General features: G+C 40.8%; 1 protein-coding gene across 6 annotated transcripts in view; it reads left to right on the forward strand.

Annotated features, from left to right (window-relative positions):
• The window catches only part of STARD13 (StAR related lipid transfer domain containing 13), a 300,043-nt gene that overhangs the window by 100,083 nt on the left and 173,899 nt on the right, over positions 1-26,061 (forward strand). The gene's annotated exons all lie outside the window — the stretch shown is intronic.

Genomic DNA, 26,061 nt, shown 5'->3' on the forward strand with positions numbered 1-26,061 from the left:
AATTAAAATATAACAACGTATGTGCTTTGGCTTAACTTACAGGAAAGGTATTCTTCACCAACAACAGTTACTATGAGAGTGGTTCATCTTGCTCAAGAATGATCCTGGTGCTTTTTTCATATCACAAAACTGATCTCAAGTAACAAATTTTTCTGGGAACCTACCCATTTAAGTCACAGTCCCAGGGACTGTACCTTTCCTGCTTACCTTACTGTAAGGAACACTTCTGTGCCATGTCTCCCATTGCCAATGTGTGAAGTAGTTGTAAAACAAGACATGAAGAGTGATGATCCATTTCAGGTCTCAGATCTCTGACTCCTATTCCAATCAGTGTAAGATACTTGAAAAAGCACAGCACAGCAGTATTTTAAGCAAGGTCACAGTTGTAAAATTCAAGGATAGTGTAAATGTCTCATTTTATTTATCAAGTCATGAAGAATACCTTATGTTACAGATTTATTTAAAGTTGGTTATTTGAAGGTTAATAGAATAAAACAGAAAAAAGGCATTAGCTGATTCCTGTAAAATACATACTTCATATCTTTGGACACTATGTAGGATCAGTTAGATCTGTCACTTCTAAGAAATGTTTGCATACTCTGTTCTTGAAGACTTAGGATGATGAAGACGCAACAGCCATGCTGTGCAACTGCTGCTTTGCCATATCTCAGCATTAGAAAGTTTACTTTAAAGCATGGATGTCCAACCTTTTGGCTTGTCTGGTCTGCACTGAGTGATGAGGAGTTGTCTTGAGCCACATACATGTAGCTCACCCTGAAAGTAATGCCTCCTTTTATGGAAACTGCAACAAATACAATTAACATTGCAATCCTGTTTGATAGAACAAATTCTCAGCTACAGAAATCTGTTTTTCAAGGTAGTCACCACCATTAGCTGTGAACCAGAGATGAACAAGAGTCTGCATGTCATGCTTATCAATACCTGCACCAGCAGAGGTGACCCACAATCACTGTCACCACAGCTGAAACACACCACGCACCACCTCACTGTGTACACATTTACTGTTTGGACTCCATAAATGTTCAGCAAGTGTCTGTAAATGTCAGTGGGTGCCTTTTTTTCAGCACGGAGGAACTCAGTGACATGCTTTTGCTTCACATGCACTTCCATGTAAGACACCATTCTGTCAGACTGCCCCTCTGCTGCCATCTGTCATACAGCAACAAAATGTGATGGAATATTGATGGGAAGGTTCACCCTCTACTGCCATACCACCAACATCCACCTCTGAAGTCATGGGCCAACATCATGCCTGCTTTAAGGTGTAATCTGAAGTTTCCTTGCACGTTAAATTCATTTCTCCTCCTCAAATCTGGAAAAAAAGATTACATTCCTTCTCTTTATGTCATATCTTTGAAAACTGCTCTCACGTTTCAGCCCGCTCTTTTCTAATTTAGCATACCCATTTCCATGCAATTTTTGTTGCAGCTCACATTTTCTAGCTCCCTGGTCATTTTTGTTTCTCTCCTCTGTTCCATACTCTTTTTGAGATGTACCTAGTAATGCTCGAGGTGACAGCAGTTCCAAAGGTACTGTAGCTCACAGAGCTCTGTTTACCACTGGAGATGCATTCAGCAGAGCACTGGGCTACACGCCTCTCAGGGTGGAAAGGGAGCATGGCTTTGCCACTTGGATCTACCAAACACTACTGAGGAGATCATTTTCCTCATCCTTCACTTCAACCATGTTTTCCCATTTCTCATGCCATACCTACTACTACTCCTTTATCAAAGAGAAGGTCTTTATTTGCCCTTTCAGATTCTTTTAACAGCCCATTCCTTTCTTATCGTATTTTCTTCTTAGCACGCCCCAACACCTTCCATCTCTTCATTCCCAATTCCTCAGCTCCTTGATCCAAGGAAGCTCATTTGTGATTTCCCTTACTTGGAGCCTCATGCTCTAGAAATGTCTGTTGTAAAGTCAGGGCTTGGTGACAATCTTCCTCTTAAAACCTTAAGTCTATTTCTGAAAACACTGGTAGGAGCTGGGCTGTGTGCAGGCTGAGCACAGCAGTGCACCAATCCAGTGCACTTTTGCTCTCCCATTTGTGCTCTCCTATTTGCTGTTATCTTGAGTCTCTTTTACATTTACAAGGGAAGTGTTTTGGAATATAGGGCATCTTATTTGTCTAATATGAAAGGTACCTAATGCAATAGTTTTGCCTATACTTAATACAATAATACAAATCAAAGTACTGGTAAATATGAGCGAAGTTCTCAAGAAGGATGGCCTTATGCAGAGCCTGCTGTCCATTGTGCGAGGAGCCAAACATTTTGGAGACAACTCTTATATCCTCATGTATTTTTTCCAATCCACAGAATTGTGCTTTAATGGTATTTCCACAGGAGAGCAAGGTGAGCCAAGGCCTGGTCATTACAGATGTTTTTCCATGTAATTGAGTGGTTCGAGAGAACATTATGAAAGATTATTTTGGCAACAGATGTAAATGTGAAGAGCAGCTGGAAATACCACGAAGACCCTGCTCTTCTATAAATTAATACACACTGCTGGGGATACTGACAATTTGTCTTGGAAGTGAAATGGTTGAGATCTTGGCACTCAATCACCAAAAGATATGACACTCATAAAGGCAGAACTGTATTTACGACATAGTAGAGTGGTTAATTGGTTTGAGATATGTTTTTATTAATATGGGAACTAGCACATAGTTCTGATGAGTGTGTGTGTGTAAAAAAATGGAAACGCATCCCAACTGCAGGGAGAGAAAACTTCCTTTAGTATCTTATCAGCAGATTGTAGCTTTTACCATAAGAGCTGAATAAAACATTTTTGTCATTCTGTGGTGTGCTTCGTTGTACAAATGGTTTTCTCACAGCCCTTCTCCACCATCTTAATTTTACAGCCTAATGAGAACAAGATGCAGCAAACTGTAACTGAGCTGGGATCAAAAGAACAGTTTTAGAGGGGTAATAGCTGAGTACATAGCTTAGCAGTTACATAGCTGGACGGAAGGCCAGGAGACGTAGATGTTTCTCATTTATACGTGCATCTGTACGTATGCATGTAGATATAAAGTAAATATGTTTGGTAAGCGTGACATTGGTAACAAATGCGTGTGGATAAAAAGATCAGATAATCAGACATACAAAAAACCTAATTCTATGTAGTTCAATTAAAAGTAGATTTGTTGGAAGCAGCTAGCGTGAACTGAAAGTAAGCAGAACTGGAATGCTGAAAATCCCTGCAGGTTTTTATTGTGGGAAAGCCATGATTTTGGTCACTGTTTTGTCTTTCCGTGACTTTTGTGCATTTAGGTTTTGCAATATGTTTGTGTGTTTGTAAAAGCACTTTTGTTCTGTAAAAGCACTTTTTCTTTGTCCTGAGTGGAATAAGCAGCCTTTCCAAGTATTCAGGCTTTGTACCTGAGAAAGGAACACCAAAGGGAGCACTACAGCTTTCTTTCAAGCGGATTCCTTCTTCCTGTCCTAGATCCTAAGCTGTGACTGTAGATTCAGGCTGTGATCCAGACTGTGATTTTGAACCCTTCATTATCAAAGGCAGAGAAGCCCATCCCAGGACATGCACTGCAGCCTTGGGGAGATGGGGAAAGATAGCCTGGATTTCATTCTGTTTCTCCTCTGACAGCTTGTTGCATTTCCAGCAGAGGCAGTCCATTCTGTACCTAAGAGGAATATCTTCTATCTCTGCATCTGCTGTGCTGTGCAAATAGCCCGAGGCCTTTCTAGAATTACTGGAATCATTCTGTGAAAGCCCTCCCCAGGTCTTTTGGGACAGCATCCCAGGTCAAATTGATATTCTGCATCTGCCTATGCTGACCTATGCAGCAATGCTGGTGGATCAGACTGTATTTCATTACTTCACTTGCTTTAGCAAGCACTGGCTTAAGTGCTGATATACTGATGTGTACTGATGGATGCTGCCAAACGTGACTCACATTTTCTTTTCATTTCCCTCTGCAGCATCTTCTCCAATTGCTGCTGCAACTTCTCAGCATGAGGAGCAATCTTACTTCTTAATAAACAAGCAAACAATTTGGCAAGAACTACAGACATTTAGATGTTTTGGATAAAAGGCTGTGCTCATTAGCATTTCTCCAGCAGAGTGTAGTAAATTCCCAAGCCATGCTGTCTGGGACAGAATTCTTGCCCTCTGAAACTGTATGGCTTTGGAGAAGATGGAAGAGATTACCTTTCCAAAAACTAAAAGCTCTTTTTCAAGATCTGCCTTGCAGGCTGTCCTGGATGCACTACACACTGTAACACAGTAGTTTCATGCTTTCTTCTCTTTTAAGGAAAGACTACAATTTTAGGAACGCTATGTGGGATTTCATTTATCATGAGTTATCTCAAGTGTGAGACGTACACTTTTGTCTTCTGTAGAAGATTTTTTGAGAAGCTAAGAGAGCCATCATTGCCACAAACTCTTTACCCACATCTACAGCTTAGCCTCTTTGAAGGTATGCTAGAAAGAAGAGTCTTTGCAGTATCCCTTTTCTCTCCCCACTTTTCCCAGAGGGGCCAAGCTGTCTAGGGTTGCATTGCTTGAACAGGCCAGATTATTCCAGAATTATGCAATGGAGCGGGTTAAGTCTCTGTTTCAGTTGCCAGTGAGGAGAGGGAAGGAGGCCCTGCTCAGTCCTCTTCAGACAGAGGCCTCATGCAGGACATCCCTGGAGGGCTTCAGGACCCTTCACCACAGCTGATTCTGATCTACTTAGAGAAAATATGTGTGCATCTGTGCAGTGAAAAGCCTTTCAGAGCACCTGCTGGTCTCTGCTTTACCACAGTAATGGTGCAAGCAATACTAGTGCAATTCCCCTGTGTTTGGAAGTTGTATCTAGCATGAGCTCCATAATTCAGCACCACCTGCTTATCTCATGACAGATCTGAAAGTACAAGCTGGTAAACAAAGCTCTTTGAGGCTTACTGGAGACTCAGAAACTCATGAAATTATAGAATGGTCTAGGTTGGAAGGGACCTTTAAGACCATCTAGTTCCAACCCCTCTGCTATAGACAGGGACACCTCCCTCTAGACCAGGTTGCTCAAAGCCCCATCCAGCCTAGGCTTGAACACCTCCATAGTGGGGACATTCACAACCTCTCTGGGCAACCTGTCCCACTGTCTCACCACCCTCACAGTAAAGAATTTCATCCTAATATCTAGTCTAAATCTATTCTCTTCTAGTTTAAAGGTATTTCCTATCATCCAGTCACTACATGCCCTTATAAAAAGTCCCTCCTCAGCTTTTCTGTAGGTGCTCTTCAAGTACTGGCAGGTTGCTATAACATCCCCCTCGAGCCTTCTCTTCTCCAGGCTGAAGAGCCCCAGTTCTCTCAGCCTATCCCTATCTCTCTCTCCAGCCCTCTGATCGTCTTCATGGCCCTCCTCTGGACCCACTTCAATAGCTCCATGTCTTTCTTGTGTTTGGCGCTCCAGAACTGGATGCAGTAGTCCAGGTGGGGTCTCACGAGAGCAGAGTAGAGGAGCAGAATCACCTCCCTTGACCTGTTGGTCACACTTCTCTTGATGCAACCCAGGATATGGTTGGCCTTCTGGGCTACAAGCACACATTGCTGGCAGCTATTGAGTCTTTCATCAACCTACATCCCCAAATCCTTCTCCTCAGGGCTGCTCTCAAGCTGTTCTCCACCCAACCTGTATTTCTGCTTGGGCTTGCCCCAGTGCAGGTTCTGGACCTTGCACTTGACCTCGTTGAACTTCATGAGATTGGCATGGGCCCACCTCTCAAGCCTGTCCAGGTCCCTCTGGATGGCATCCCTTCCCTCTGGCATGTCAACTGTTCAGCTTGCTGTCATCTGCAAACTTGCTGAGGGTGCACTTGTGATCAAGTTGCTTACAAAGATGTTAAATAGCACCGGTCCCAGCACTGATCCCTGAGGAACACCATTTGTCACTGATCTTCACTTGGACTCTCAGCCACTGACTGCAGCTCTGTGAATGTGAACATCCAGTTCACATTCCTTATCCAGTGAGTGGTCCATTCATCAAATCCATTTTTCTTCAGTTTGGAGACCAGGATGTCATGCAGGACAGTGTTGAACACTTTGAAACTCTTTGCATAAGCCAGGTCGACGATGCCAGTTGCGCTTCCTTTATCCACCAATGCTGTAACTCCATCATAAAAGGCCACCAAGTTTGTCAGGCATGATTTTCCCTCGGTGAAACCATGTTGGTTACCACCAATCACCTCATCTTTATTTTCCATGTACCTTAGTAGGGACTTCAGGAGGATCTGCTCCATGATTTTGCTAGGCACAGAGTGAGACTGACTGGCCTCTACTTCCCTGAATCTTTGTTTGTTTGTTTGTTTTGTTGGGTTTTTGTTGTGGTTGTTGTTGTTTTGCAAGAGACTGGAGGAAGATCTAAGATAATATCCTGGGTTTGTTTTAAGTCCATGAGAAATAACAGGAAATAGAAGCTCATCTGGTCCAGAGCCAGGCAGTTTGTGGGTACCCAGTTCCTTCTTTCTTGATCAGACTACCTCCCTCTGCAATCTTCTCAGAGAGCTCATAGCACCCAAACAAGGCAATGTGAACGAGATGCCTGGCATGGTCCCATCACATTCAGGTTGGCAGCCACACCCAAACTCTCACTCTCTGCATGTAATTTCCCAAGCACAGGAAGTGGCTTCAAAGAGAATTCTGGCATGGCTATGCCATGGATTTTGAGTGGGGGCCATAAATCTAACATCAGTTATTTCACCAGATTTTTGTTTTGGTTTTTTTTTTAATCTTTTCTTTCCAGTTAAATTTGTCTATGTGTCTCTCTTTGTCCTGTATTCCACCCCTTTTTAAAGCTCTGATAGCTTTTTTTAATATTATACCCGTTTCCCAAAATAAACAAGGGAATAGGGTCCAGGCCTGGGGCCCCCAGTGCAGGAAGGTCGTGGAGCTCTTGGAGTGGGTTCAGAGGAGGGCCACTAAGATGTTCAGAGGGCTGGAGCACCTCCCCTATGAGGAAAGGTTGAGGGAACTGAGCTTGTTTAGCTTGGAGAAGAGAAGGCTTCGGGGAGACCTAATTATGGCCTTCCAGTACTTGAAGGGAATGTATAAACAGGAGGGGGAATGGCTGTTTATGAGGGTGGATAGTGATAGGACAAGGGGGAATGGTTTTAAGCTGAGACAGGGGAGGTTTAGGTTAGATATTAGGAGGAAGTTTTTCACACAGAGGGTGGTGACGCACTGGAACAGGTTGCCCAAGGAGGTTGTGGATGCCCCATCCCTGGAGGCATTCAAGGCCAGGCTGGATGTGGCTCTGGGCAGCCTGGTCTGGTGGTTGGCGACCCTGCACATAGCAGGGTCCTTTTCAATTCATTGTGGTCCTTTTCAACCCAGGCCATTCTGTGATTCTATGATTCTATGAGTCTGTGATTCTATGATTCTGTTATTCTATGAATAGGGGGAGCCTTCAGGAGCTGTGGCTGTAGGAGTCTTATTCACTCCTGAACAGATCCGACAGCAGTTGTAAGAACATGCTTGCAGGTTGGTGTGTTATTAGGCCCTGATCTGATATAAACTTGGCACGTTTTCCCCTTTCTGTACTTAGTCTTGGCTCTGTTTCCATCCTGAAGCAATTTTAAATGTTCCTTCTCTGATGTTGGCATGGCTGATACCTGAACAGGGGACTTTTTGTAGCACTTGATTTCAGTACTTAAGGTTGTTTTCTTTCCTGTCAAATGATTGAACTCAACTGCTGATAAAATGCCTTTTCCACAGTCTTTAATTAATGACTAACTTGGGCTGGGCTGGGAAGAGCTAATTCAGAGCAAAGTGCCATGTTTTAATATGAAACAAGGTGAATCTATTTACACAAAATTACGTGAAAATACACTTCCAAGTAACCATGTTCCTGAAATCTGAGATTCTACTTCTATCAGTTTGATCTGCGGTCTTGGTAATTACAATTTCATGTTGATTTAAGATGACCCGCTTCTCAGCACACAGGCAGCAGTCCTGCATACAACACTGTCTGAATGCAAAGATCCATCCCTGGTGATGGGTCACCAGTGTTCTGTTACAGGCTTTTTCATAAGTTGCAGAAGCATGGCATTATTTAGACTGCTTTGAAGAGAAACCGTGTGTGAAGCAAAAGGTATAGAAATTGCATGGATGTTGCCAAAAAAAGAAATTCATTAAAAGGAACAAGAAAAGTAGGTCAAATTGTAGCCCAACTGCGTTCAAGTTGTTCCTTTTAAATACAAAGAGAGCGAGAAAATAGGCAGATGGGAGAACAGAAAAGGGAAATAAGCCAAAGTGATTAGCCTGGTGACCTTCCCTTGTTTCTGATGGGTTTTGCATATATGTGCACTGTGCCATTGTTTTTGATGAATAAATTTAAGATACTCAATTTCTGTCCTAAAAGAATCCTAAATTCAGTTGATTTACTCACTGCTACAGTTCCAATTTATGGTGCGAGTTTTCACTTTGGAAGATTTTGTACTCACTTTCTATATTTTGCATATTTATGTGTTCATATCAGAGATTCATGGCATGGAGAATAATAGTTTTTAGAATAGCATTAGGACTAATTAAGAGAAGAAAATAGCTCAGAACAATGGCATTCTCGTTGGTTTTTGTTCCTATGCCATTTTTAAACAATTGAACATTGAGCACTCAGTAACAGATTAGCTTATTCATCAGCTTTCTAAGAGCTAAATTTCAATGCATTTCTCCCTTCCTTATATTCTTTCAAATGATTTATATAAAGGAAGGTTTTCACTATATCGCAGCAAGGGTTTCCCAAGAAGTTTCCAACTAATGCTTATTTAAACAAGTTGAGCAGAAATTTATACTGTAATTAGTTTGATGAGTGTTGCACAGCCCAGATTATATCTAGAGTTTTCCACTAAGGGAAGCAAAGAAGTGAAAAAATGAAAGTAAAAAATGGAAGGATCTTCATTCACAGCTGTTATTTGTTACTTTAAAACATAATTATAAAGATATCCAATATATATTCTAGTGTTCAACTTAACTTGTCTCTGAATTCTGGCTAGATGTTGGAGGGGGCATAGAACTTACCATTTGGTAAGTCATTTTTCAGTGTCATTTTTCAGAGTGACCAGAAACAGAAATTTCAAGGAATAGCACCAATACTCTCACAATGTGCCTTACGTGGTATAAGCTGCTGGCAGGTTAGGCCTCATCCTTCACCCAGAAAACTTGGCTTCTATGTGGAAATAGGTTCGTTCATTTCATTTCCTAAATGCACTATCTTGAAAATTATGAATATTTCTAAGTAGCTTTTGCCTGTTGCTGAGCTCTTGGTCACCAAGCTTCCTGCGGAAATGTGTGCCATGGTGTGTCCTTATTCACGAAAAAGCTGCTTCCTATTACCATTTCTAAAATTCATTTTTTGGATGTCCCTGTTGTGGAGTTACAAATTAAGTAAGACAGGAGTCATTGATGAACTTCTTATTCTTTCTATACTCTTGAACATCTCTTGTGTTTGTTTCCTTCCAGACCATCCTTTTCTTTTCATGCTCTCTTCTTGAAAACTCTCAGTGTTCTGAATCGTCTCCACGTCTATGATTCTGCATTGAAGAGATCATCATGGTTTCTATATTGCTAACTTGACACTGCACACTAATTCACAAAAGGATATCGTTCATTAAACATCACGTTACTTTGCACTACAAGACACCCCTTTGAATTGTCAACAATTTGATGTCATTCACCTGCTGAGAATTAAGTAAATACGTTTTTAAGGACGAGCTCTGCTGTAGAAATAAAATCCTAATTTTCAGCTTGTTGGAATCAGATATTTCCAAAAACTTACACAAACATCTTCTGTCTACTTGGAGGCACATATATATTTTTAATTGAGATGTATTTATTCTGAAGAAAGCAGATGGGCATCAGCAGCTTTATACCAAAATAATTTATTTCTCCTTCTCTCCTCTGGCATTAACACCATCTTCCAAAGTGTTACCGCATCAGCATTGTCTTCACAGAACTTCTCCAGCAGAGCAAATTGATTCTGAAACACTCCATGTTGTTAGTTTACTAATTGTTTCCTGCAAAACCATTAAGGTGGTTGTGCTTTTTATTACAATGGTGTCAGCACCTCAGAACAAACTGAGGAGACTCAGGGGAAAAATATTTAGCTGAATAACATAGGCTGTTAGATAAAAACAGTAATGAGGATAGTGCACTTAAGTACCTACTCTCTAATAAGGTTTTCTCTGCAAAGTAAGAGATATATGGACATATAAAAATAATTACAGTTATTACTGGAAGGTAAAAGTTTTGTGTTCTTTGTTACTACTGCTGAGTAAGCTTTCTGACAAAGGAAGATTCTTAAACTCATGCTTTCTCCGGCTTGCTAGAAACAGCGTCAGAACAAACAACAGATAGGTCTGCTCAGAAAAAGACTTTCTTTCTAAATATACTTTTACCTCAAAATATATAGATTAGAACCACGGACTGTATACACTGCTGTAACAATGCTTAGACACTGCGCAGTATCTTCAGTATACTCTGTTCTCCAAGTGGATGTTACTCTTAGAGTATCTCTAGAGTAAAAATGCTAAAACATTACCTTTGCAAACATATCTTAAGAAACCTTTCCAACTGTACTTACATCTTAGAACAGTTGACGTTAAATTATCTCTATCACCAAACTCACAACTCTTTCAAGGAAAAACACTTGCATGTGTTACATGGATGACTGGTCTTTATAATTCTATTGACAATAACTCTATCACATCGCTTTTATTAAATTATTCTGTGTTTGTTTCACTCTCAAGCCCAAGATCTAAAACCAGTGATGTGTGGCGTAGCAATTATGCCCATCTTTCAGGTGGGTAGAAGGGAGGTGTAGCTAGTTTCTGTTGTATTAATGTACGTAATCTTAACTACGCAACAACTACCTAGCTGAAATCAATGGTAATCACTAGTGGCACTGTTTAACATCTCCTGGCTCATACAGTCCTCCTATGTTGACCTTTTCCTTTATGTTTCCTAGTTTTTACTTGTAATGCCAGAAGAACAAGGTCTATAATTGTAATTAAATCAATCTCAGAACGAGTCACACTCTGGCAGCTAAAGAGGAATCAGGAGAAAAATAATGTAATCTTAAACATGAACGGTATTTGCTGGAGCGAAGGGAGGAAGGGAGGGTGTATGTAATCTTTTTTAAATGGGAATGTAAAACTTGCCAGGAATTCATTACATACTTTTGTTAATTTTTTTTTTCATGACCTTTTTCATAATCTTTTACTTTATGACCTAGAATGGCATGGCTGCTGAAACGACGTATCTTGGGAAATTAGTGCCATATTGAAATTACACATAAATACCTATTTCCTTCTGTATACAAAGTGGCAGGTTTCAGTCTTTTACTTACAGGCTTTGTTGGAGTCATAACAAATGTCAGGAAAAACCTGCCTTTTTTTTTTGCACCCATTATCTGCTGGCACTGGTTCAGAAATTGTAAGGATCTGCAGTAGGCACCCAGGCATCCCCTACAGTCACTGGTAACAGCTACAGTTCTCGGGAGCCATCTGCACGGCCTCTCTCCTGGAGCAGGAGCCTACAGCTGGCAAGTCTGCAGTGCTGATCACTGGGGATTTCTGAGCTCCTCAGCCTCTCCAGAGCTTGTACGTCTGTCTACACATTTTATTCTCCATCCATTTGAGATCCAAGGTTGGATTACCCTTTTGTGAGTAGGCACACAACAGAGCAGTGCTGTCCCCTTCAGATTTACATATCAGAGCTTACCATCTCTGAAGCATCTAGAATGAAATACAGGCTCTAAGGCCTTTGAGGCAAGGGTCAACTTTTCATCCTATACTTACAAACGGTTTTTCGCTTAGTTTTTCATATATGTTAGTTCCATACATAAGTGAACTCAGTCCTGGTTGCATCCTGAATTTACAGTGTTTTGTAATGCAAGTAGTAAAAAATGATAACACTGTATTAGTGGTAGGCTGCACCATTCTCATGTCGCAATCTTGAATCGGTTCTTTAAGCTCATACGAAAAAGAAGCTCTAAATAGGTACTCAAAAATTTGATGACCACCAAAAGACTAGCAAGTACAAGCTAGCTGGAAAATTACAACACAAGATCAAAAATTGGTGGAGATATGTGAGATGGGTATATTCTTGTACCAGACATAAAATGGCTCCCGTCTCTTTTTATTTCCACTAGAGCACTTTAAGATGACAGACATCCAAGAACTGTCATTTGTCTGACTGTTTAGTTGCTAAAACCAAAGTGTTCTAGCCAGAACACTATTCAGTATCCAGTGAACTTAGATTTAAACTGTATTTAGAGTAGAACGAAGGTGAATATTTCAATAATTAAGGCAATGCAAGATGTCAGACTGTTTTCTGTAAAGAGCCTTAATAATGTTTATCATGAAGATCTGAGGAACTCCAGGCTGTATATCATGATGGTATGTATGGGCAGTGTTTGGTCGCTGGTTGGGCTTGCATAGCGATCCATTCAGAATAAAGAGTTATTAAGATTTTGAAATGTAAAAAAGTAAGTGAAATAATGATCATTCCTTAAACTCACAGATAAATAGCCATTCCACCCTTCTTAAATCATCTGATCAGTATTACTATTCTCATTCTTTAACTGCACATACGATAAGGCAGCTTGGCACGGTGCATAGTTGTTACACATGGTGAGGTAAAACATGCTGTTATGAAGTGCATCATTGTCTCTCACTTTTGCTGTTGTATTTGGTTCAGCATAAACACTTAGCTATTAAATTAATGTTTTAATTGAATGTTTCTTCTTTTCATCAACAGTTAAGCATTAATAGGCATTTCTAGTGACAGATGAGTTTTAAAGACCACCTAGAAATACTGGTGGGCCCTGAATGTGAAATTGCAACTGACTGTTAAGATAACTATTGCTGTAAGATATTAAACATTTCAGCTTAAATAATAAACTGATCAAAATTCCAGACACTCTGTAATTAATTCTCAGCAGATCTCTAGTATCTCATTGTAAGGTTTTAACCATATGATTGTCTCTCTCTACCTCTCATGGGTGCAGAAGATCCTAAGTGGATTCAAGTCTTAACCTCCAGACTCAATGTACTGTCCTAGGAGAAGGGCCTCAGGGCTTTTTCTTCAAAAGTCAAGTGGCCAGTGGCAAAGCAGAGTCTAGCCTCTGAACATGTAATTGTACGAAGCTCCATGCTTCCATGGCTAAACAGCTGCTGATCATTATTTAGAGGTCCCATCCTACTGTATTTGCATGTCCTCAGCTACATCTTGCTTTGGATTGCAGGAATCAGAGTGACCGTAACGACATCTCCTTTTTCTTATCATGTCATTACCCTATGAAGTATTATATGATTGCTCCAATTTCTGAGACTTCTAGGAAGCCTTCCTAGGACATACCACAAAAATCTGCTCTGATAATCCACTGCTAATTCTTCTCTTGTCTGCTATTTTTGCTAGCAGAGCTGTCCTCCAGGCCTTTTCTTGGAAACACATTTACCTTTTGCAAGAGAACAAATTGTATTACATCTTTATGCCTTCTTTTATTTGTTTCCTCTTTATATTCTTAATCTTTTTGTTTTCGTATTCCGGAAACCCATGCAGAAGACATAAGGAAATGAGATTTCTTTCTTACATTAATTAGTAGGTTTTACCCACTGAGAGGACCTTCAAAAGCGTTTTGCCTTTAATTAATTCTACCTGAAAAATTAGAATGTACCAATTAGAAAAGGTTTTTAAAAAGAGCAATAATCAGTTGTTGAGTTCAGATGTTGTGTTGTGAATTAGTATGTCTTCTAGTCGTCGTGGTTTTGTGAGTAGAATTATACAGAGAGAGGATAGATATGGATCTGTAGACACATCTTTTATTGTAGGGATTTTCCATTTTCAGCACTGAAAACAATAATTTTCATTTTAAAAGTTTGTCCTTGCTGGACCTGACTTTCAGTTCATATAAATCAGACTTTCCTTGATTTAAGGCGGGCCAAAGCAACGGTGTGTTTTGTCAAATTGCTGCTTCTCAAAAGACAAACAGTGCCTTAAATCTAACTGTAAAAACAAATTTCAAGCCCTCGTCATTTACTTGAATTATGAAACAGAAAGCAGGGAAGGATATTTGTCTCCTAGTGATTAAGGACAAGCAGGTTTGCAAGGTGTTACAAAAACACTCATCAGTCTGTCAGGTATACACCGTGATACACGTTAGCACTATAAGAATTATGCAACAAATGTTAGGCAACAGTTTGAAATATTTAAGCTTATTTTAATTGTCTTAAACCTACCTAATATCAGTTCCTTGGAATTTAATAATCTTAAATTCAGTTCAAAGATTATACTGAGCTACCCAGAATAGTAATGCTGTGAGAGGATTGTGAAGCTTTCCTCTTAAGGATCCTTGAAGATTTTTTGGAAGGTCATAGTGCTTAGCTAAGAAAAAATAAAAATGGAAGACAAATGAAATGTTTGCCTGCATTGCAGAGAAGCATAAAATCAGTTCATCATATGGGAGCAAAAGGTACAGAGATAGTTCTGCAAGTATATTTGTTTTGGCTGATCATGACAGCTGAGAAATAGTACACGCCAATTTTAAACCCCCCTTGTGGGAGCATCATTATTTTATCCTATTTCAAGAAGTAAAGCATGTCCTTTTCAGTTTAAAATATCTCAAGTCAGTAGCATGTATATTTAAATGACTTTCAAGCTGCTTCAGGCTATGCAGGAATGCATACGAGTGTGTGTGGTTGTGCGAGTGAGAGATGGGGAGAGAATTGAAGCCAGTCCCTAGCAAATCTCTGCTCTTCTGCTGAGAGCAAAGGATGCACACAGAACTTTGTGCATCTCATTATGATTTTTGTTCGTAAGTTTTAAACATGGTATAATGCAGAAAAGTCGAAGTATTAATGCTTCCGTGCAGACGTTTTATGATATCCGTATGACAAGAAAGGATACATGATGAGGTATGGTTATTATTGCAGATATCCTGGTTTCTTGTACTTCTGGCTTGCAATTGGGCTTTGGATGTGGATGTTAATAGTGATGAGGATGCATAAGTTAGAGACCAAAGGGATTAAGCAGTAACCCACAAGAAGCTGTAGGAGTGATGCTCATGGCCAGCTGAAGAGCATCCATTCATTCCTTCAGTCAGTCAGTGCTGCACTGACCTGCTGGAGGTCACCTTTGGTAGATGGGCACACAAATCTCTGCTCTTTGAGAATCTCAGCAGTTTTTGAAGGGAAAAACTTTGACATGTGGGTGACTCAAAGGCAGTCATATGGTGCAGGTAGTTATTTGGGGTAGAAGCATGGGGTGATGGTGGCTTGTACTTTATGTGTGTGGCTCCCAGCCACAGTCTCTCACTTCTGCTGAGCTGGGTGAAATATGGCCCAACATCACAATTAGCGTATAAAAATAATTGATTTTCAGTGGGTGTAAGCGATAGCCTCAGCATGAAAATCCTTGCCTTTGTACTTTCTATGTTCAAGAATGGTCAACTTCTATCCATAAATTCTGCACTCAGTTCTGCTTGGATGTGGACAAAGGTCATGTCTCAGTAAAAGATTTAAGCACGTGCTTAACATTAACCATATCTTGTCTAAATGATTTCAAACCATACCTGCGTTTGGGTCCTTTTTGCTGTACTGCAGCCCTCATGCTCAGTTCACGTGTGCAGAAGAGGTTCTCGAGTCCTAATGCAGCATAAATTCACATAACTTTTCTCACTGTAGGGTTGCCGTTCTGCATAATCTTGGCAGGAAGGACATAAGGTAAGGCATAATGTACTGCAGATGGCTGGGAACACGGAGTTCTGAAGTTGTTTAGACGTGTTAGTGATCTGAATTGCACTTGAGCATTTGCTGACAGCAAAAGAGACAGCAAGGGGAAATGTATACTTTTCTGTGGAAATTTTAGCTTACAGTTCAGTGAATTGTCTATAGAGAGAGGATGAAGAGTTCATTTTGAAAATAAACAATGTGAGGTGATGTACATCACAGTTAAGGGTTCATTTTCTTATGGACCGCAGCTTACGTAGCAGTGGCTTCTGAAATCTCGTGTGAGTTTAGCGTGGAGGTGTGAGGTGCTGCAGTAGGTGGCATCGCTTTACCTGCTGCTGGTGATGCTGAAAGACATGCTATTCTTTCATAGGAAGGGAGAGCTATGAAGCCTCCTATGGGGAAAACTTGTCATTTGTTTAAATCTGGCATAAAGGCAAACTGATGAACAGAAAATATATATAAATAGGTAAATAGGGAGGGAGGGAGGTAGATAGACAGGTGGACAGACAGACAGATAAATGGATCAGACCTTGGAAGATATTTGCAGCAGATTTCCAATATAGAAATATTTGCTTGCTTGTTTTACTGAAAGCTGAGTATTGAAACTATTTTAGTTTTGCTTTTCCTCACAAGGCATAAAATGTTGAGCAAGATTTTTACTAATTGCTATAATATATCAGTTTACTAGGAAAAGAACATTTTTAGTTCAGGTTATATTACAGTGATAAATTTTATTGACTGTCAGAGAGAATAGCTGATATCCAGTTAGAGCTCAGCATCATAAACCACATCTGTGGACACTTGATAGTGAATGCATGCAAACGCTGCTGATGGCAGTCTGTAGCTCATTCCCAGCCATGTATTGCTCTGGACCAAGCTAAAATAACCACACAGCTCTAGCCAGAGCTGCAAGGATTGGTTTTAATTTTGTACTGTGGATTACTGCTTGCTGCTGTTTGCTTTAAAAGTCATTAATTTCCCACAGCAGGATGGCAGAATCCCCAGATTTCATTCCTCTCTTTGTTGTTTGGTGACCTCTTGTAACTCTTCCACTTCATTTTATCTTTAAAATAGATACAGCACTTCTTCCTACTTGAGAGGGTAAGAATGATAGCAATGAGTGAGTCACCCCATTGTTCCAGGACTGTTAAAAAAACAGGGACCGTTCTCACTTCTCACTTTTATCCACCTCTTCTTGGCAGTCACTGCTCTCCTTTTTGTCTTTCTTCCTCCCACCTCCGCCCCATCCCATTGCCACCTGACCCCCAGGCATGCACTGTGACAACTGGCACGTTATCTCCAGTTTCTGCCCCTGTCTTTGTTTATACAGACGCATAGCTGATTATCTTAACAAAGGACCGAGCATTAATTGATATTTGAACAGTTCTGAGCGTGTTGATGTTACTCCTGCTGCAGAGTCAAGAGCTCAAAATAGCTGATTGCTCCTGGGATTTGCCACAGTTAATAACACAAATAGGACATTTTTTTGCATTTTCATTGGAACCGAATTTGCTGAAACAAGGCATAACTGTGTCCTGTAAGGAAGTGATTGCAGAGGGTGGGTTTTGGGAATAAGAGAGGATGAGCTGAACGTTCAGACCAAACAAACTGATACATTTCTTCAAAATTGCCTACTTCTCATGCAAAATGTGCAGGAACACAACACCAAGCTGTCATATTAGATTTTAATTAGATTTTAAAACATCAACTACAATAAAAGCCTATTTAAAAGAAAAAATAAAAAAACAAAGTAGAAAGTGTTATGAAGACCCTGAGCAATGAAAAGAAAGAGGGGTATGTGGCCACATGGTGTTGGGTAGCAGCATCCTGGTTTGCTGCTCTGATCACCTTCAGGGCGCAAGGAGCATCTATTTCTATGGTGGGTCATCTGTGTTCTTGTTTCAAGGGTAGCTCCAGCTGGCCACAGCATGCACATTAACAACAACAGATAAGCTTGCACCTGGGTCACAGCAATCCCCGCTATCTGTACAAGATGGGAGTTGTAAGGAAAGAGCAGAGCCCTGCTGAAAAGGGCCTGGGAGTACCGGTGGATGGCAAACTGGACATGAGCCAGCAATGTGCCCCCGCAGCCCAGAAAGCCAACCATACCCTGGGCTGCATCCAAAACTGCGTGGCCAGCAGGGTGAGGGAGTGATCCTGACCATCTACACTGCGCTGGTGAGGTGTCACCTGGAGTACTGCATCCAGATGTGGAGTCCTCAGTACAGGAGAGACATGGAGCTGTTGGAATGAGCCCGGAGGAGGGCCAAGAAATGATTCAAGGAATGGAACACATCCCTATGAGGACAGGCTGAGAGGTGGGGCTGTTCAGCCTGGAGAAGAGAAGGCTCTGGGGAGATCTGAGAGCAGCCTGTCAGTATCTCAAGGAGGCTGTAAGAAAGAAGGGGACAGTGTCTGTGGTGATGAGACATCTGTCTGTGGTGATTGGACAAGGGGATATGGTTTCAAAGTAAAAGAGGGAAAATTTAGACTGGATATAAGGAAAAAGATTTTTATAACAAGGGTGGTGAGGCACTGGCACAGGTTGCCCAGAAAAATGGTGGATGCCTGGAAACACTTGAAGTCAGTCTGGACAGAGCTCTGAGCATGTGGTGGAGCTGTAGGTCCCTGGGGTGTATCAAACATGGCCTTGCTAGTCAGTCAAGGGAAAGGATTGTTCCACTCCACACTGCACCGGTGTGGCCTCACCTTGAGCACTGTGTGCAGCTTTCGTTCACAGTAAACAGCGATGATGACTGTTACTCATTTTGATGTCCTTGTTTTTTAAATCAAATGTTGTACACATGCAATGATGAGTACATCACTGTGTAGTGAAAACTATACTGAAAACTACCAGTAGTTTTTTACACCGCAAAGAGTGGCTTTGCTTGGTATTTATTACTCCTTAGTGGTAAAAAATGTATTAGGAGCTTCCCTGCCAGATGATGTTTATGAATCTGAAGAAATTTCATTGTTCTTCCTGTGTTCTTCTCTATAACAAAGATCAAATGTATTTACCTGTTCTCTCAGTTTGTGTAATTTCAGGAGACACTGTATTGCAGGTGGAAACTGTGCTATGCTTTTTCTGCTTCTCTACACATTCAGTAATTTCATGCATTTAATAATTTCATGCATAGTTCTATGTGACAGCTTCCTATATTTTAGGATTAATGAGCATTGAACTCTTACCCTGTCCCCCACTATAAACACTTTGTTTCTTCCCAAATTAATCTACTCTTCAGTTCTTCAAGGAACAGTGAGTTGCACCCAGCATTTCTTTAAGAGTTTCTTGTAAGCGAATCATAGAATCATTTGATTGGAGGAGACCCTTACAGGTTATCTGGTCCAACTCCCCTGCAGTGGACAGGGACACCTACTCCTCGATCAAAGTGCTGGGAGCCCCATCCAGCCTGACTTCGAATGTGTCCAAGAATGGGGAGTCTGCCACCTCTCTGGGCAACTCATTCCAGTGCCTCACCACCCTTACTGTAAAAAACTTCTTCCTTATATGCAATCTAAATCTCCTATTTAGGTTTGAAACTTATTTTCTTGCTTTGAGATATAGGATCCTTGAAGTCTTTAAACTTAGCATATCAGTCTCCTACTCAATATAAGCTCTGGGCAGCCTTCACATTACTCATCTTCATTTTACTTCCCACAACAGCTACAGATATTCTCCATATCTAATTTTACTGCCTTTTTACTCTTAGCTGACTTTGCCTTATGGAACTTTCCTACATCCATGGCTATTTATTAACATTTTAATTATAATGACAACTTACTGTGGGAGAAGTGGCAACTAACATTCAGACTGGATAGTAATTCCAGGTTTGTTGTCATGTAGCCTTGTCTAGAACTTTAAAGGCCTTTTGCACTCTACTGCTTAATCTTCCAGCTATTCATTTACGTGTACAAAACTAGGAAGCCATGATGTCCAGTTCCATTTTTTTCCTGGTATGGGTAATCTCTTACAGTGCATTAATTTCAGTTACCACAGTATGTCTGGTGCAGATAAGTAATACTACAACTTTGAAATTATCTCCTGCTCCTATCTGTTCTACTAATTAATTTTGTGATGGAGCCCTGTTAATCTTCCTTAAGAAACACTGAGGTGATCACTCTAGTGGAAGCATTTAGTGCATTGAAAGTGGGAGATTGAATTCCTACAATCAACTTTCTCTGTAACATTTTTAATATTCTTAACAGTATGACGTTTTTTTGGACTCCAGATTCCAAGCCATTAACTATTCCAGTTGTTAACAAAAAATGTTGCTTTCAATATGATGAAAAAGGCATGCAAGAAAAGAAAAGGTCTCTATGGAGACACTGAAGAAGTGAGAAAGTGTTATTTGCTTCATTTGTTAGCCATGAGTAGCAGTACATTTTCAGCTGTGAAAACCAAACAAACATAAATCAGTTCACAGAGCTCAGAAGGCATAAGGTGAAAGTGTCGAGAAAATAGCTGGTGAAAACTGTGAAGTTATAGAAGAAGCCTTTGTAGAAAAATATGGCAACTGAAATTTTCAGTGTGTCTGTGTACAGAAGGATAAACATTGGGTCAGTTGGCATTAGTTCATCTGGGAAGATTCTCACCTTTCCGGATTTGCCTTGAGTAGGATTTCAAAATTCAGTTGCTAACTCAGATCTGGGTTGTCCCATCTAGAAGCAGTCAAGATAAAAGAGTTTTTAACTTCAGGTAAACTATTCTGAAATCTGAAAAGAAGGTGAAATCACAGTTCAGTTGGCTAAAATCAAACTGAAGTTAATTAATTGTGGCCTGTAACTTGGCACTATGGGATGAAATTAGCTTAGTCATGATGATTGGATTATTACTGGATATTGGTGGTACGTGGATGGATGGACTAAATGATCTTAGAGATCTTTTCCAACCTTAATGATTCCATGACTATTAGAGTAGCATGAGTTCCATCATCTGTTTGTTGGGTCCACGTTTGTTTGATTAGCACTGTCGTGACTGTCTGGTTTCTGACTGTGGAAAAAAAACGTATGATTCTATGGCCTTCCCCAGGACCAGAAGAGGGAGAAACATGCTTGGGTAGAAACAGCAACTCCAATTGCTTTGTCAATAACAAAGAGACTTTTCCTTCCCTTCCCTTCCCTCCTCTCCCGTTTCCTTCCTTCTCTCTTCTTTCTTTCTCTTTCTTTGTTTTCTTTTCTTCTTTCCTTCCTTCTCTTTCTTTCTTTCTTTCTTTCTTTCTTTCTTTCTTTCTTTCTTTCTTTCTTTCTTTCTTTCTTTCTTTCTTTCTTTCTTTCTTTTTCTTTCTTTCTCTCTTTCTTTCTTTCTCTCTTTCTTTCTTTCTCTCTCTCTTTCTTTCTTTCTTTCTTTCTTTCTTTCTTTCTTTCTATCTCTCTTTCTTTCTTTCTCTCTTTCTTTTTCTTTCTTTCTTTCTTTCTTTCTTTCTTTCTTTCTTTCTTTCTTTCTTTCTTTCTTTCTTTCTTTCTTTCTTTCTTTCTTTCTCTTTCTCTCTTTCTCTCTTTTCCTTCTTCTCTCTCTTTCTCTCTTTCTTTCTCTCTCTCTCACTCTCTTCTCTCAGAAGCAGACTGAGAAGTGCTTTGCCCAGTGGTGGGGTGCTGGCATACTGCTGCTGCTGAGGCTGCCTTCTACAGGGCAGGAGTGAGTCCTGAAGGATGCTGCATGCGTTCCTTTTTGCTGGTGCAAGATAAATAGGCACGGCCAACTGAGCCAAGAGGCGTAACGAGGCCTTCTAATCTGGTGACAAACTCAGCAATTAGGCTGATTTAATACTGTAAAAAATCCTGTAAAACCACCCACCCCCTCTAACACTCACTGCAGGCAGTGCTCCTGTGTGTTGGAGCTGAACCACCCTCACTAAAATCTAGGTGTTACCAGCAGTGCTGCAGGGGTTTGAAGTTTGAAATCATATTACCAGCTTTGGGAAGTAAAAATACCTCTTTTCTATTAATACAATGCACTTTCAAAGTATGATAAGTTATTGTTAATAAAATTCACATTTACAGTTTTTCATCTTTTTAGAGTATATAATATACCTCAGTATATTTTTTCAAAAGACATTTCAATGTCCTTTGAGTTCTTTGGGATGTTGGATGCTTAAATCCCTCAGGCTCATTTAAAAAATATCATCATGTAATATTTCAGCTCAATTTTCATTGCACATGATTAAAAGATTCTGTATGCTAGATTCTCAGAAAAAGTGGGAAAAGGACCATTTATATAATTTTACCAATTTAAGGCAAATAAATGAATTAGAATTTCTAAATTAGTTTATTTTGCTTACATTCCTTTCCTGACAGCCACATGAAACTTGATATACTCTCAGGAAAACAAGCTAAAGTGGCAGAGGTTTTAGATGTGTGTGAAAGCAGCATGTCTGCAATTCTGAAGAATTTGATTCATTTATAAATGGCTAGGTTCATTTTTGATAGCATACTAGAGTGCAGGTTAGCTGAATTTAGATAGCAAGCAAGCCTTAGAAATCCCTTCAAGGTACATCAAGTTCTATAAGTATTTGTTCTTACATCGGTAGATAAGAGGCCAAATCTATGGTTTGCTGGGATACACATACCCATTAATTTCAAGTAAGCAAGCTGATAACATATTTGGACTACATGTGTTTTTTGTAGTAACAGGAACACATCATTTTCCATATTGTACAGCTTCAAAAATATATGATAGCCTTATACTGGAGGTTACCTGAAGCAGCCTATGACAGCTGTGCCATAAGATAACATAGAGAAAATGCTCTTCATGTCAGCATGGTTGTTGAAGATAGGCCCTGCAGAGCAGTCCGTGTGTGTCCACGTCATGCAGTACTTGGCCCAGGGCCTCCTGTGTCCTCTTTGTGCTCTCTGTGCTCCCAGAGCATGGTGCTTGTAAACACACTGTGGTCTTCAGCCCAGCAAGGACATGCTGTCCAGCCCAGTACTGAGCAGTTCCACTGGCACTGGCTTTCATGCAAGGACCCAGAATGGCTTGATTGGTGCTGTGCATCTTCACCATGTCTTATGCTGTCTTTAAGTACTATAACATCCTCAGAACACAGTTTTCTTAATACTTAAGAGTCTAGAAAGGGGGTCTGGACCCAAATGTTCCCGCTTGTGAAGAAGCAAGTGGACTGGCTTGATTAAGGAGTGGGGAGCTGTTTTCTTTTCTTTCTTTCACCCCTTGACTCACAAACAATTTTCAGGGCAATAGCTTAGCTTCAGTTTCCCATTCTCCCTTCTTCCTAATCTGGTGAGGAATTTATATTTTTCTGCAAGGACTAATCAGAATCACAGAATGGCCCAGGTTGGAAGGGACCTCAAGGATCACGAAGCTCCAACCACCCTGCCACAGACAGGGCCGCCAACCTCCACATTTAATACTTGACCAGGCTGCCCAGGGCCCCATCCAACCTGGCCTTGAACACCTCCAGGAATGGGGCATCCACAGCCTCTCTGGGCAGCCTGTGCCAGCACCTCACCACTCTCATAGTAAAGAACTTCCCCTTGACATCCAACCTAAATCTTTCCAGTCTTCACACTTTTTAGGACTTCTTCTAGCTCAAAGTGCTTTCCTTCTGTGTCATTTCGTTGGTAAGAAGCCATACAGATTTGTCATTTTTCTTCTCTGAAGGAAGTGGTGTATCTCAGGGTCGTGCTGCTGTCTTTTTTCCACTGAGCATAACCTTAGAATCATAGAATCATAGAATCACCGAGGTTGGAAAAGACCCACAGGATCACCCCGTCCAACCATCCACGCATCACCAATAGTTCTCACGAAGGAATCTTGCAGAACCAAAAGTCTTTTTTATTAGCAGCAGATGTCAAGCAGTCCTGTCAAAATGCCAGGGTTTATTTGATTAATTATTGACTATTTGAATAATTATTGACTAATTATTTTTTTTTTCCCCTTTTCTGGAGGATGTGATTTGCTGAGAGTGGATGATGACATTTTGATGGGTACTCTGAAATCGATCGGTGGCAGATCTGGGCATGTTTGAAATGTTGATGTTTAGTGCATTAAATAGCTAACAACTAATAAGCGTTGATGGGGGAGAAAGAAGTAAAGGCTTGGATACAAAGTTATTCTTTTTGGAAATGGTGCGTGATGTTATGGGGTTGGCTGGCATTGCACAATCTCTGTGCCATTGCAAATTAAAATGGTTTTGAAGTTGTTAAAGTCAACCATTCCATATTCATCTTCTGTGTCAGAAAAAGGCTTTTATGTGACAATCAGCTTACTGGGACATTATTAAATCATTTAATCCAGTTGTTTGCTGAGTTCCATGCCCCGATCTCTTATAACCATGAAAGTTATGTATACATCAGAGAAACAATTTTTTGATGAGCGTGTTTATTTTGCTCATAGAGCTAATAATGCTCGTGTTTTGCTTCTACCTTCATTTCCACTTAATCCAAAGGTTCATTTGAGTAATTGGTTTCCACATGGGTGGCCTTTCAGGAGGGTCTTTCAGGTTCTTCTTGAGTGCCCTGCGCACCCTTTCCTCCCCCAGGCAGATCTGCAGCCTTCCTTCACTCCTCTCCTCTGTGCCCCAAACACACTTCTTCACGTGTGTGGCTCTGTAGGAGAAAAGTGGCTTTAGTGGGATCATTCACACAAAGGGGCACCTGTTTTTAAGTATCTGTTGAACAGAGACAGCATTTTCATCTTGCTCTAAGTGCAGATTCAGGTAACTAAATTCTGAGTCCATCTCGGTGATCTCTCTGGGGCTCATGCCTCTAATAGCAGGGGTTGTGAGGCTGTGTTCACAGGGCACTACAAATGAGGGCTATGGAGCAGTGCCTAACCCAAGGCCAAGCCTCCCTGAGCCCTCCTCATGTCCCTTTCCTCTCTGGACTCAAGATCTGTCAAATGCATTTCTGCTTCCTTTGTGCTGGTTTACATGCTTTAGCAAATAGAACATGGTTGTATCAGCACAATGTATTCGTCTCTGGCTTCTGCTTGACATTTCCACTTGCAAAATTGCTACAGCTGGAGTTGTGAGCAAATGATTTCTTTATTATTCATAAGCAGCAGGTGCTGCAACAGCCTTTTGGCTAGAGTTGTACTCTCTTGGTCCATGGTTTCTATATATTTGATTAGATGGTGTCGTGCTGCTCAGATGGGATGCTAGTACTTCAATAAACGTATTTTGTTACACAATCGGCTATATAGTGCATTATCATTATTATTTCCATAAATCACTTTTAGTTGACAGCTTTCTGTTGCCACTTGGGATTTTTCCAGCAATAATTTGCATCTTTTTTTGTATGGCATCTTAAAAAGATTTGGAAGTTAATATAGCGTGGACTTGATTTTATAATAACTGGTGCCCTTGTGGTTACACTGGAACACATCAAGCAGCTATCCAAGCAGGACTGACATATTTATCTTGATTCATATATCATTTATGTCTTCTTCAAGAAATTATCTTCCCAAGATCCAGTGTAGCAGTTTCAGCACCCACCTGTGGTGTATGCATGCCACTGTCATGGTGCTAAAAATCAGGTGCCTGTCCCCACCAGGATGGTGGAGGGCAATGCAGCTCATTGCATGGTGGAAGGGCCAAATGATGTTTGTGTGAAAGGTGGCCCCAAGCACACGTGTGGCACTTGCCCCTACCTTGCCAGTCAGCCCAGCATGTGTCCAAATTGCACCCTACTCTAGGGAACCTGCTTTAGCAGGGGGTGGGCCTAGATGATCTCCAGAGGTCCTTTCCAACCACGACGTTCTGTTAATTCCCACTCCTCTAAGACAGTGAGTTGGTTCTGCCAGAGCCTCTCCTGAGGGCTTGACACTCACATTCATATGCAATTCTGCAAGAGGAAAAGTTGGCTTGCAGTGCTGTAGTCCTGCTTCTTCAGCTCTGCAGAATGGGCCAATGCAGAGGTGAGCTGAGCAAAAAAGCCCATTCATCCTTTCTAGGCTATAGAAGATCTAGAGGAAGAGGAGTCTGAAACGAAGCCTGGGTCGGACTCAGCTACTGCTTATTTCTGGCCTGGAAGTGACCACCTTACATGGCCCCTGTAGACTAAAGGCAAACCAACTTCAGCTGTGCCTCCAGCAGACCTTCATGCTGAGTAAGGGGCTTGTTTTACAGTGAAATTGCCTTGCAGAAAGGACAACGACTATAGCCTGCTCTACCTAGCCCAGCTATGCTTTCTTTGTTACTTAACAGAGATGCTTGGGCAATTTTCTTCTGTGCTCAGAGAAGGAATTTTCCAATATCTCAGTAATTTTTTTCACTAAATAAAAGGTAAACAAAAAGCATGTTTGTATGGAAATATATTTATTGTATGGATAACAGAGCACTCAGTGCATCTGACA

Source organism: Gallus gallus, chromosome 1 (genome assembly GCF_016699485.2).
Source record: "Gallus gallus isolate bGalGal1 chromosome 1, bGalGal1.mat.broiler.GRCg7b, whole genome shotgun sequence".
Lineage (NCBI taxonomy): Eukaryota > Metazoa > Chordata > Aves > Galliformes > Phasianidae > Gallus > Gallus gallus.